The sequence below is a fragment of the Rousettus aegyptiacus genome, unplaced genomic scaffold (genome assembly GCF_014176215.1).
Source record: "Rousettus aegyptiacus isolate mRouAeg1 unplaced genomic scaffold, mRouAeg1.p scaffold_m13_p_1, whole genome shotgun sequence".
NCBI lineage: Eukaryota > Metazoa > Chordata > Mammalia > Chiroptera > Pteropodidae > Rousettus > Rousettus aegyptiacus.
Genome location: NW_023416284.1, coordinates 25,158,710 through 25,172,618, shown reverse-complemented (window position 1 = coordinate 25,172,618; position 13,909 = coordinate 25,158,710). Strand labels below are relative to the sequence as shown.

Below are 13,909 nucleotides of genomic sequence, written 5' to 3'. Positions count from 1 at the left end.
CCCACCAGGATATCTCTGCCCGCAGACCTGAGTAGTGTCAATAACTGAGGAATAGGGATTGGGGGAAGGAGGCAGTGGAGATGACAGCTGCAATGCCCCAAACTGAAACACCTGGGCTCCTTTATTGCTGCCCTCACCCAAGGAAACCTGAGCCTCCTTGGGGCCAGCTGAAAAGCATGGGTCTGTATTTAAAGTTTCAAGACGCAAAATACTAAAGAAAGGTGGCTCACAATCCCGGCCACAACTTTTTGGCTTTTAGAAAAGCCATATAGTCAGTCACTTGGTGACTGTTAAAAGTACAAAGGGCAACCCAGGAGACTGTTCACCAAAGGCAGCTGCATTGCTGACGGAGTGCAAAACTCTCCTCCCTTTGTGACGGTAATTTTCTGAAGGGAAAACAAAAGAGATCTAAAATTTCTCAATCTCTGTTGGACCTAGGGTCAATATAGATGGTCAAAATTATGGAAAGCTATTTCTCTTCTTTACACAAACACTAAGTGAAGCCAACAGTTGGTGTATGGAGATCTAACAGTGAAACCTTGAGCTGAGCCTAAGGCCTACTTAGGGAGCCAGAGGGGTCCTTGGCAAAAATGAGGTATGGGCGAAGCCTGTGATCAGAATTAAATAAGTAAAAGACCTTTCACTGGCAAAATGATTTACACTTCATTTCTCATTTCCAAAGAGGCTGCTGATCAATTCTGCCCACTGAAATCCAAAAGACACCCTCCCCACCTGTAAACTGACCCGGGGTGGGGTGTCAGTGGTGCGGACTAGACTGCATTTTGACAGACTTTCTAACTTTAATATTCTTTAGTTCTAAAACTTTTAAATGAGTTGCCCCCAGAATCCTGAGTCCTTATGGTCCTATACTGCAAGACACTAGAAACCCTTGTCCTCTGAGGAACAAACAGCAGTAAGAACCAAGAATGCCTGACTTAAAGAAGGTTTCAGGCAATATGATCAACAAGAAATATCTGAAGGACTGGGTTGTGGGAGGAAGGAAGCTTGTTCTGGACGTCTCCTTAAGCTGGCATATTAAGATCCAAGGGCAGATTTCCAACCAACAAAGAGCTTTCTCATAGCTATTCAAAGAATAAGGTGGCCCCTAAAGTGATGACATTCCTGACACTGGAGGTATTTGAGCAGAAATTCAAGCAATCACTTGGAAGAGATTTGGGGAAACGAATTTACAAATCCTCTATCAGTTTGTTCAGAATGAATTTTAAGGTCCTTTCTAACTGACATACTGCAATCTTAAGGCTTGCTCAATTTACAGATCTGATACTTAACATTTCAGGGAATCCAGGTTTTAATTTTCCTTTAATAATTCAGTACAACAGGGAAAGCAAGATCGATTTCACTAGCAAAACTCCCTAGCCAAATACGCTCACTGAAGTGTTCAGATATCATAACAGACTGTTTATTGTGCCAGGGCCCCTCTGGTTGGAAGAATCTGAGGAATTCTGGCTCTGGACTAAGGGTGGATGGTTATTCTATTATAAAGAGTGATCTTGATTTGGAATCACAAACTTCACGGGCAGAAATTCCTTTCCTGTTTCCTCACCATGTCAGTTGCCAATCAATTCCATCTTTTCTCAATCCCACCCCACACCTATCTACCCTATTCTCACCACTCTCACCAATGCTTCAGATTATAATACAAATAAATAAGAGGAACATTTTAGCAACTATGAAGTTCAGATTCAAATTACTTTTTAGCTTAAGTCATACTCTCTCTGACTAAAGTTTATGACAAGTATTACAGAGAAAACCTCCAAAAATTCAAACACAACCCTGTAGAAAGGATAACATAAAGTTGACCAATTCCCCACCCAAAACAAGAAGCCAAAGAGTGCTTTGCTCCTTATTTTTCTTTTTTCATTTTTTATTCACCAGTATGTTTAGAAAGAAATCAAGAGAGGAAGCACAATGTCTCTTTCCTCTGTGTCTTTTTATCTGTTCATGAGTTTCTCTTCAGTTTTGGTATGTGGAACTCTGCCAATAGCCATTAGAGTGACTGAAATAAATACCTGATATAGCTTTCAGATTCTTGTTACCCTGACAGATCCAACAACAACAACAACAACAACAACAACAACAACAACACAAACAACAACATAAAACATCTGTTCATTTTATATGCTGTGTGTAAACTTTTTAAAAAAGAAGTATGGGGAGCTCCAAAGAACTACTTCAGATGCTTTTCCTACTCCTGTAACCACGAATATATGTGTTGAAGCCAAATTTCAAATTAGTTTCCAGTTAGTTGATTACAGAGTTCAAAGAATTCTCTACTCATTTAGAAATTCCTAAGAAGAGAATTTGGTGTCAGATTTTCCTTCAGTGAGCTTAGAAGAAAGAACAATCCTGGCCCTTCCTGCTGTCTTCCTAATTAAAGACAGCCGGGTAGAGTCTCTACATACCCTAGCACAGCTCTCTTTCCAAATTTTGGACCTTGCACTTTGCCTTTGTCTGCTCCGAACTTAAACCACTAGACCCCCTAGAACAATTTGGAGACCCCAGAGCCACACTTCTTCAGATTTGATAATGCCTTTTCATCCATCCCTTCTCCTAGAGGATTCGTTCTGACTAGAGTAGGATACCAAAGACTGGTTGGATCTTGCACATTTTAAATCTACTAAATGCCTTTCATCTTAGTATCTCTAGACTTTATAAGCATTTATTTAGTAGCAAGTGGAAACTCCACAGTATTAGTCTGTACCTGTTGGGCATCAGTCACCACCACCCTTTGGTGTTTTTATTATATAAAGATGGCTACTGAGTGGCTCATTAAGCAATAGAGCAAGATGTAAAGCTCGCTTTACATGGGATACTATGGATTTTGCTGCAATTTGAGCTCTCATGTATTCCTGAACCCATGAGTAAACTTGCCACATGCTCCACAGGAACTCTCATGACCCCTGTAAGCCCTTTCCTGCTTGAAGACTTTCCAAAAGACAGTATATTAATCCCTCTTTTAGCCACTCACCAAGACAGTGCTGATGACAAAAGCATGGGGCTTTGCAAGTTAGAAAAGACCTGACAAAAGAGTGGGAAGAAGGCAGGCAGGGGACCAGAGAGGCTGTATGAAGAAAATTAAGTTTACTCTTTAGGACTTGTATATATAGATATGGTGAAGATAAGAATTCCTAAGGGATAGAGGCAGGAAAACTAAAAAGGCAGGGACCCTAAAGAAGCAAATCTGAAGTCAGTGTGGCTCGAAAACAAGGCATATGAAAAGGAAAAATGAGAGGTCAGCATGGTAAGTAACTCAAAGTCCGTTCGTGAGGGCTCCTGAATACCAAGCCAAAGAATTTATGCTTTATTCAGAAAACCATTAGTATGTCAAGATTTATTTGTTTAAACCTACCAGGAGTAATGAGAGTTCATTCAACTGCTATTTAATATATTTTTTCTCATTAAAAAAATCCAAATCCTTAATTTATAAATGAAACTTGGGATGGTAAACTTACCTGTCAAAGTAACAATTCCTGGATTTGAGCATATAGGTCTATAGATGCTGCATATGTATAGGATAGATCGTAAAAATGAATACTGAAGTTGGAGCAATCAGTTAGGAGGATTTCAGGAAAGAGGTAATAAAAGCCTGAACTTGTGAAAATGAGGAAGGGGGCCATAAAAGAAATTGCGGAGGCAAGATATTTGGATTTCAAAACTGACCAGATAGCAGGTAGAGGTTAGGGGGAAAAATAAATTTAAAATAATGCTGTAGTATTATTATTCTTGGATTTCCGAGGGCATAGTACTACTATAAAATGGCAGCATGGAGGAAGAAAATATTTGAAGATAATACAGTTAATTTAGAGCATACTGAGTGTAAAGTACTCAAAGGCTACCCATTTGGAGGTGTCTAGGAAGGTCTCACACAAAAGATTGACCTTTAGGGTAGAGATATAGCATTGGAAGCCTTCTCCCACAGAACAGTGAGGGGTCGGATATCCCAGAGTTCACCTGTGCAGTGGGGAAGAAGGCAGGTGACAGAATTTCAGGAATCACATGTTTGGAAGGTAGGAAGACAAACCAAAAAAGAAAGCAGAACAGCCAGAGAAGAGAATGGAGAGAGTACAATGTCAGGAAAGTAAATGGACAGGTGGGTTTTAAGAAATGCTGCATAAAGGATAAGGACGAGTATGACAAGGCCACTAGACTTGGCAACTAGGAAGTTAGTGAATACTCTCAAGAGAACAGTTTCAGCGCTGTGATGGGGTGTGGATCAGATTATAAGGGTTAAGGATAACTAGCGGTGAGAAGTAAGTACTGGTCCTTCCTTCTTCTTAAGGTTCTATTCTTTTGGCTCCCATTGCACTTTGCTATCCCGATGCCTCTTTTCTAGCCAGTCTTTTGTCTCTTTGGGCTCCTTTTTCTGACCTCTTAAGACATGTAATTTCACAAGGTATATCCTTGATTCTTTTCATTCATTCAACAAATATTTACTGGGGTCTACTATATGCCCTAAACTATGCGAGGGAGAGTGATGAACAAGACGGGTCAGGAACTCACATTTTAGTAGGGGAGACAGACATTCATTTTAATTCAATTGTGCCAAGTACTCTGGAAACAAAGCAAACAATGCTATGAGAGCATGGATTAAGGGGCTGAATGTGGCCCGGTGGTTCAGGGGAGGCTTTCTTGAGAAAATGACCATATGGGCTTTCACCTGGGACTGAGAATAATCTTTCAAGTTCAAGGGTTACATGACTTTACGACTTTTACAAATTAAAAACTTCATAAAGTTACTTGGCTATTTCCTTTTAACACGTCCCTGGCTTAGAATCTCTCAAGGAATCTTGCTGTAGGGGTCCTCTCTCCAATATTAGAAAAAGAGATAGAATAAATGATACAGATGAAAAAGATTTCTGAAGACCATCTCTTTCATTTTGTTACTAAAACAATTCTCATCATTGATTACAAACAGGTAATTTAGGTTTGAATTTAAAGAACTATACCAAAATCGGAACTCTTCCTTTGGGAGTGAATTGTAAGATGATAAAGATATTAAATGGTTCACTTGGATGGATGCAATAAATCCAAGCTGGAGAAGACCTAAGTTCAATTTCTTTGAATTTGTATCTTCTTCCCTTGACTCAAAGATATGTATTACCAAATATTTGAAACACATATTTGCTGAAACTATGAAGAATTGAAGCTTTCTTATAAAACATTTTGATGGTATAAATGTTTGGCAGAAAGATGAATTATACCTGTGTTTTTGAGCTGGTTTCCTCTGAAATTAAGATGATATTTTCTTCCTTCACAGCTCAATGGTTTAATTAATGATTAATGTTAAGAGGTGTCTCTCCCAAAGATGCTGACTTGGTAGTTGCCACTGTATGGCAACAGAGGACAAGAACATGGTCTATGTTAAAAACTAATTAGGCCAAGGACCCTGAGATCATTAAAGCTGATCTGATGGGTAACTCTGAGTAACTGGGGAAGTCACTGAGCTGATAACTGGCTTCTGGTTAATTTTGGCTGATATGAAAATAACACTGATCTGTAAGTATATAAGCCAAGGTCAAAAAAGAAGATGTGGGATTCTGATATGAATAAATTAACAATTTAATGAATAAACAAACACAAATGTATATGTATGTATGTATGTATGTATGTATACATGAAGGATATTTAATACTGTGTTACAGAGTCATGAGCTAAACCCACATATGTATTGCTGCTCCAGGATTAGAAACAAGCCCTACACTTGTTCCCCACAAAAACTGCTCAGGGAGGCTATATGTCATCCATCTGTTTCACGGTTTTCATGAAACTAATTTTAGTTTATTCTCATTTGCATTTTTTCAAGAAAAAAAGAATGAACCTAATCTTGAGCTGGGCCTTAGATTAAGTGTTCTGGAGAATGATCATCCCTAGGCAAAACTTTCATTATTTTTAAATATAAGATTAGAAAATTTAATATTCTAATTCATATGTCTGGATAAACTTTTTTTTTTAAAAAAATAAAAGGATATTATCATTTATTGATCACTTAATATATGCCTAGGGCTTGCATCTTCACTTTATTCTAAAGGTATGATTTACCAATACTCCCATTTTATAGTTGAAATTACTATACAGAGGTTAAGTAATTTCCCCCAAGTTCATTCAGGTGGTAAATGATAGAGCCAGAATTTAAAGTGGAATATTTCTGACTTACACACATATTAAATTTTTTTCACTACATCAAGCTAACTGAAATATGAAGACTCTTCTTAATTGCCACCTGATTGCATAAATGGCAATGACTCTAATCTGGCTTTCTTTAAGTACATCTGAAGTAGCAAATTCCTTTCTTAGTTTTGTTTTCTTTGGGCTAATACCGAAATGAAATTGTGTTCCTCTAACATATTCTAACTGGTAGGAAAGGAAGAGAGCCCAGAAGCAAGATGGAGAGATGAGGAATCTAGGCTAGGATTAGAGTTTCTCAGGACACACAAAGAAATACCTCAAGTCTTACAGAGTAGACAGAATTTTGAATCTTCACATGGCTAATGAGAAATAAAGAGCATTTATTTCTCCATTTATACCAATATGCTCACTACTTTGAAGGACACAAAAATGGATTTATTGAGATGAGAGACAAATACATATAATCAGAAAATGCCGGAATTAGGAAGTATATGATCAAGGCCAAATGAGTTACACATATTAAATGATCTAGGTGATCAGGAGTGGTGAGCTGGGAAGATCAAGATGGCTTTGTGGAGATACAGGACTTTAGCTAAGCCTTCAGGTATCGGTAGGTAAAATGTGTAAGGAATTTGGAGGATAAGTGGATGGAGTAGATGGTCTATATAGGAAATAAGACTGGAAAGATAGTGGGGATCAAAAATGTATTTCCAAGACTGGAAAAGAAAAAGACTGAAGGCACAGAACAATTCTGAAGGATGCCACCATTTAGTTCATCAGATCAGAGGTCTCTTGCTTTGAACCGGAGGAAGGATAAACATTCACAGAAAGAAGGGTAAAAACAGAAGCTAAGGGAAAAACCACCTCGGAAGCCCAAGTTTTAGAAGGCTACAGCATAATTTATGTGTTTTTTCCGTGGGAACCATGTGCGTACATACTGCCTGTCCAATCACACTAGCTTTCTGCAATCTGAACAGAGGATCTTTTGTTTCTAACAGCAAGGCTCAAAAGAGACCGTCTGATAAAATCACACTGAGATCAGCACTCCCAGCTGGTGTAGGGGCTGATGCCATTCCATAACACACCCTACAGGAAGCAGCTTCAGATACACAGCTGATTGATTTCCACAGCAGGAGCCTTGTGGCAGGGTGGGGTGGGGACTGGTCAAGCATGGAGAGAATTCTTTAGCCACTGACTCAAATTAGTTTACCAAGATCCTGACTTTATCCAACAGGTCTGTATAAGTCACTCTCGGAACCAACACTATTTCTTAACTAATTCTCGAAAAAAGGGAGGAAAGTTATGAAACTTCCCTAGGCAGTGGAACTATTTCATAGTAAGCTAACTCTTACTTGTCATAGAATCTGAAGAGGGCAAAATATCAAACCCTATCTTTCCAGAAGCAAGCTGAATGATTCTTTGTTTTAAAGGGCTAGCTATCCTGTGTATTATAAGATGTTTAGAGGCAGTAGCAGCCTCCCCAGTCATGACATAAAAAAAAAAAAATGTCTTTGGACATTGTCAAATGCCCCCCAAGGGACAAAACTGCCTCCAGTTGAGGACTACTGGTCAAGCATGAGCTTTGGTGCCAAACAGACCTTTTCATTCCCAGTTCCAACACTTACTTGCTGTATGGTTTGAACAAGTTACTTAATACCTTCAAGTCTGTTTTCTTACCTGCAACTGAGATTTCAAATGTCTGATTTACCGGGGGTAGGGGAGAGTGGAGGGTGGGTTAGAGATCATTTAGACTTGGGTCTCTCTTATTGCACTTACTACTACATCACTACCACTGCAATTCTTTGTGTCTGTCTCCCATACTGCACTACTGTCTTGAGATTCCAGCACCTACCACAAGGACTGGCATAAGTGCTCTGTAAGTATGGACAGAAAGGAATATGGAACCCCCTACTCATATCCCCCACAAAGGGATCCATAGACCATAACCACGTAGCACTTATTCTCATCCTTAAGTGGTCAAAGTTCTGAAAGGTCTACATTTGAAATCACAGTACTGGTAGTAGGAAAATAGCTTGTGCGGGCCTAGGGAATAAGTGTATCCCATTAATCTTCCCCAGCCAATACCAGAGACTGGTATTTGAAAAGCACTCGGTAGTGGCAGTGTCATAATTTTGAGGAAGGTGGGGAGGAAGCACATTCTCCCCATAGCTAGGTTTTTCCAACCCAGACAGCTGAGACCTGGGAAAAATCTGTTTGGCAGGAGACAGACTTTTGGCGCAGTGACCTGACACGACTCCCCATGGGACTCATTTTATTCCTGGTAAACCAACCAACTCTAACAATGAAGTGCCCTTCAAAGCAACTCATCACACTTCCTAGGGGCTCACAGCTTATAGCTTGTGTGCCACCCAGCTAGCTGGCTTGAAAGTGCCCAGGGTATTTTTCTGAAGTTCCAGGACTAGGCTTAGGCTGAGACCACTTACCATGTATTTTCAGACACAGTGAGAAACTGGCCTGTTCTGCAAGTCTATGTTCATCTCAACCATGTTCTCTCATCGAATACTCAACAATAAACATGAGTTCTACATGTAGTAAATTCTAGTTTTTCTGGAAGCATGTTTTTCTTCCTTCCTGTATAAAGTCATATGAGGAATCTTAGTTGCAAATGCTATGTGCTGACACTATATGTGAAGAATTCCAGTAAACTGAAATCAAACTGCTCAGTCCTTTCTTTTGGTTGAGGATATATTCGTTTAATTGCTTTAAAATCCTCCCTTGCTATCAAAATTTCCAGACGGTTTTGTGAAAGCCATCAGCACTTTCTTGACAACTTTCCATTAGGTTTTCCAACATTCACTGAGGCGTGAGGCTCCTTTAAGATGATGTAAGGGTTGCAATCTTGGGATTTTGTTTGTTGTGCTGGTGTTTGAAATATTAATGGTGATACTTTAAAATGAGGCTGGAAAAAGTTCAACATGAAGCAAACTTAAAGGCTCCTTCACCTTCTCCCCACCCAGTTCCTACGGTGGGTGTGGAGAGGATTATTACAGAGCGGTGGAATTCTTTTGGGAGGCGGGGTGGGACTGGAGGTGGTCACATAAGGGATATAAATATCAGCAGCGAGCTGTGAGCTCCTGGGCTGAGAACAACTGACAGGCTGTAGTCTCCCCTTAAAGGCACAGAACAAGGAGGCTCCCTGAAGTATTTCCACAAAGGAAGCTCCTCTTTAGAAATGCATCATCAACCAACACCTGCATCAACAACTTTAGGCAAAACAAACTGCAGATACTAGGGAAAGTGACTAGGAGGTTTTAAACCAGCACAGATTGATACCCGTAAAAAATAATCCAGGGCCTGGCCTAAAGAAAGGCTGACTTAGGGGCAGTTGTTGCTACTACAGACACATAATCAGATTATCAGAAGTTTGCTTACTACATAAATATTTAACTTAATCAATGAGCACTTTTTCCAAATGAAGGAAAGGAAGGAAAAGACCGACTGCTGTTTCCCACGTATAAATGGCAAATTTCTTCCAAGGCAGTGGTTGTCAATCGAGGAAGTCTGCTTTCCAGGGGACATTTGGCAATGTCTAGAAGACATTTTTGGTTTTCATACTGGGGAAGGGCTGCTACTGGCATCTAGTGGATGCAGATCAGAGATGCTGCTAAATATCCTACAAAGCACAGGACAGCTGTTCAACAACAAAGAATTATCCAGCCAAAAACGTCATGAGTGCTAAGGTTGAGAAACCCTGTTCTAGAGCATTCTTTTTATATCCTTGGAACCTAGTAGTTACTGTTGGAGTTTAAGGAAGGGGAAAAAAATTAACAAGCCAAGCCAAGGGTCAGCACAAGGTGGGGGTAGGCATGCCTACTCAACTTATTTGGCTGCTGTAAAGCTGGAGATACCTAAACCTCCCAGTGACAGACAGGTCATATCAAGTGTGATTTCCTTTCTCTCCAAGGGCAGGTAGCTAATTCTGACCTTGTCTGCTCTATTCTCTAGTGAATCTAACAGGCCAAAATGTAGATGGGCTGATACTGTCCTTGTAATTCTATGAAAGGAAGGAGAAAGTATCTTTGTGCAGATTGGCAGTCTTTCAGGCTCTGTCTTCCAAGGGTTTTCACATGTGTTCTTAGGGAAGACTAAGTTTGCTTTCCATGATGCAAAAATTCAAATGAGGAGATTTACAGGGTTTTCTTGTTCTGGCTCCATAGGAGGACAGACAGTAGCTGTTAAGTATATGTAGTCCCTGACCCTGGGCTCCGCTCAACCTGAATTAGGACAGAGAATAGTCCTAGGGAAGGCTGCTGCACTGACGTCCTGCCAGCCCGGCCTCAAAGACAAGGAAGGAAAAGACCGACTGCCTTAGATGCTTCAAATGCACCACTAAGGAAAGTGAACCTTGGTGAGAAACCTATGGACCCTATACAGGCTCCCATTTTTCCCACTTGTTTTTTTTTTTGTCTCTGAGTGGAAGAGTGAGTCTGAAGCCTGGCCTGAATACACAGTAAATATAAATACATATGAAATACAGAGTGTATGAAGGCACATGCAGGTTTCTTGATATGGCTCACTAGTAGAACACTACCACCACCACCACACACTTTCAGACTGAAAGGCCAGGCTGGTTCAAGGGGTGCAGGGGAGGAGGTCGTTTAAGGCTCAGAATGATCTCAACTCTTGACTACAAAGCCTACATAGGGAGAATTTCAAAATGAGGAAAGCCTCTTATTTTCAGACTTAATAGATTTCTTTTCCAAATTTCAAGTCCTTTTCTACCCTTCCCAGAAAGTTTACCTTGGGAGAATTCTTTGGCTTAAATTTCAGTGAAATAAAGGTCTCTCTCCTTTCTTGCTAGTTTCCTGCTATGTACACACAATTCCTTTTCCTCAATAATTAGAGTCTCTCTTATTCAGAAAAATGGAATTTCCTGAAGAGATTAGCCAAAGTCTTTTCCTTTCAGTTTTCTGAAAACATGCTCAGTATTCTCCTTTACGATTTCGGGAATGATTTCTTCCTTTTTACTTCCAACAGAGAGGTGGACCCAGGAAAGTGCCTTGAAGTCTTTGCCATTCCCATCTGCTAGATCCTCACTGGCTGACCAGATTCTATTAATTATTCAGAAGTAATCGAGGAAAGAGCTTTTCCTAGGAATAACGACTTTCATTCAGTTTTTTTGCATTCACTTAAGGAGGACATAATTTTTTCCATAGGCTAACTGCCTCTCCCTGCATTTATCAGCACTATTGCACAGTCCCAAATAAGACTAAGGTTCTCTGCAGTCTTGATTCATCTGTCTATTCCATCCATCCCCAATGGGGTTATTAGGTAGGTCAAAGCAGAGCCCATGTTTCTGTCTCACAGATTCGTTTCCTTGTCTCTTCAGGAGATTCTGCCCTGAGAGCATGATACCATTATAAAAAGAGCTGAAACAAAGCTTATGATGTTTTTTTTTTTAACAGTTATCTTCATCTCTGTTTTTTCCCCCTATTAAAAACAATTTTAATCTGAAAGCAGTAATAGTTTATGAAGCTGGTGTGAGGGAAGAATAATCTACTGCTGCACAGTACTCCGGGAATTCAGCACACAAATCAAGAATGACTCAGTCCTCAGAATGGGTCCAAGAAAACCTTCCCTCTACTCAGCCCCCAGGGAACTGTAGAACTGACAGCTTTTCCTCTCTCATTGTTTTCACTTCCCATGAGCTCAGTATGAACTAAGCCACAAGTGTGCTCCTCCCCTCATGACCCCTGAAGACCTTTGCTGGGAGGAGGCAGAACTGTCTCCCAAAGTCTTTGACTTTATAAGGTGGATCTTATAAGGTGGAACCAGGCTTCTGATTTGCATCCCCAACTTGGGGAGGGCGGACACAGAGCATTCGACTTTACCACTCTCCTTCATTCTTCTTTCAGTTTTGCCTTCTCAGCACCAGTCCCCTGAAGATAAAACACACTGTGCAGGTGACCAGCAGCTGATCAGTGTCTGGTCCCCGCCTTCACATCTCTAGTATTGATGGTGGGAGGCTTATTCTTAGAAGTCAGTGAAACGAGACTGCTATAACAAGCAACTAAAGCAGCTACTGAACTCTGAGCACTACTATGCAACATATTAGGACACAAATAAAATATGGTAATGTCCAGTAATTTCTCAAACCTTCTGGCAACATCAAAATTCACAATGTCTCTAGAAACCCAGGATTAAATGAAAAGGAAATGATTATTGTTCTCAAATCCAAACACTCTATATGCCTGCCTGTGGATCCTTTTTAAAATTCTAGCTGGTATTTAACACAATTTTAACAGGCTTGTTTACTTCATTTTCTAGCTCACTGAAGGCTGGAAGAAAGGGGTAGGTTGCTAAAGGCAGGCCCAGTGATAGCAGTGAAAATAATAGCGGTAAGAAATAATACCTGATAGCATGGTAATTGAGAAAAACCAGAAACTATACACTGTCCCCACACATATATACACACTGCCAATCCAGCCAGTATAGCAATACAGAGGCCCTAAACAAGAACTTCAACACAGAACTCAAACTGCACAGCTAATTAGGAATATTAATACAAAGCAGCTCCAAATGTTACTAATATTCTTGAAGAATCACCACAGGAGAGAACAGTATCATTTTTTTAGTAATGTTAACCTGCACTCATAAAGAAAAACTTATACGTAATATAGTATCTAGAAAATTAGGCAAATAAAATTTAAAATAATCCCCATATGTCACAATCTAGTTGATAAAACTATTTTGAAGCCTAAAGGGATAAGTTTCAGTTTTATAGGAAATGCATTTCGTTGATTAGACAGTTAATTGTAAGTAAACCGGATCCAAGTAAATTGGATCAATGAAGTGTGCCTGTAGAAGAGTCTTTGCTTTCAAAGAGCTTACAGTGGAAGAGGAAAGGAAATCGCATGTGCTTTAGCAGGGAAGGCCACCCTGCCCCCGGAGCAGAGGTATGGGAGTCTCTAAGACGAAAATACGTGGGCCCATGGGTTTGAATTTTCTCTACCTATCTTTTCCTTATTTGGGTGCCGTAAGAAACCCAAATACAATGACTTGTGTTGCTCCAAACTGCACTATTTCTAAACACGGTAAAGGGCCTTTAGCCAATGTCTCACTGTAATGCTGAATATACCATAAACTCCCAGAGAGGCTCTTCTGAAACAGCCACCTTTCTGCACTTGGACCTTTCTACAAATTTGTGATCTTTCTCAGGACCATGTCGATCTGACCTGGTGACAACACCACCACTCCACCCATGTTTTTAATAGAAAGGATCACGACAGGAAGGGGCTCTGAGAGACAGCTTAACTCTGATGGAGTGTTAACTGTGTAAGTGGGAATAATCAACACTAGTGATGGAAATATAGTGCCAGAAGTATTCTTTCCAAATCCAGTCCATGCATCAAAAAGGAAACAGCCATAGAGAGGTCTCTAGCAGTAGAGTGAGATACTTTTAGGTATTTACAACAAAGTAAACTTTTGAGGCTAAAGCCTCATGCAATGAGAGCCAAGACCCAAAGTCGGTTCTGAGTTCCAAGATCCAGATCCAGCAAACTTGTATGTTGAGAGTCAACTCCTCTCATCATCCCCTGTTGTTTTAAATTAGACTCACAAAATCTCAGGACTTAGACAAAGAATTAAAACAGTTTTTTGCAACTAAGGCAACAAACACATCTCAAGCTCTATAGGCAGAGAACTTGTACTCTTGAGGAAACTGGGGTGTAATCTTAAACTACTTACTCTAAGTGGAAAATTTCTTTCGAGCGTCGTTTTAATTTAATCCTGAGAATTTTGC

At 40.0% G+C, this 13,909-nt stretch overlaps 1 protein-coding gene across 34 annotated transcripts in view; it reads right to left on the bottom strand.

Annotated features, from left to right (window-relative positions):
• The window catches only part of MACF1 (microtubule actin crosslinking factor 1), a 293,808-nt gene that overhangs the window by 60,445 nt on the left and 219,454 nt on the right, over positions 1 to 13,909 (bottom strand). The window lies entirely within an intron of this gene.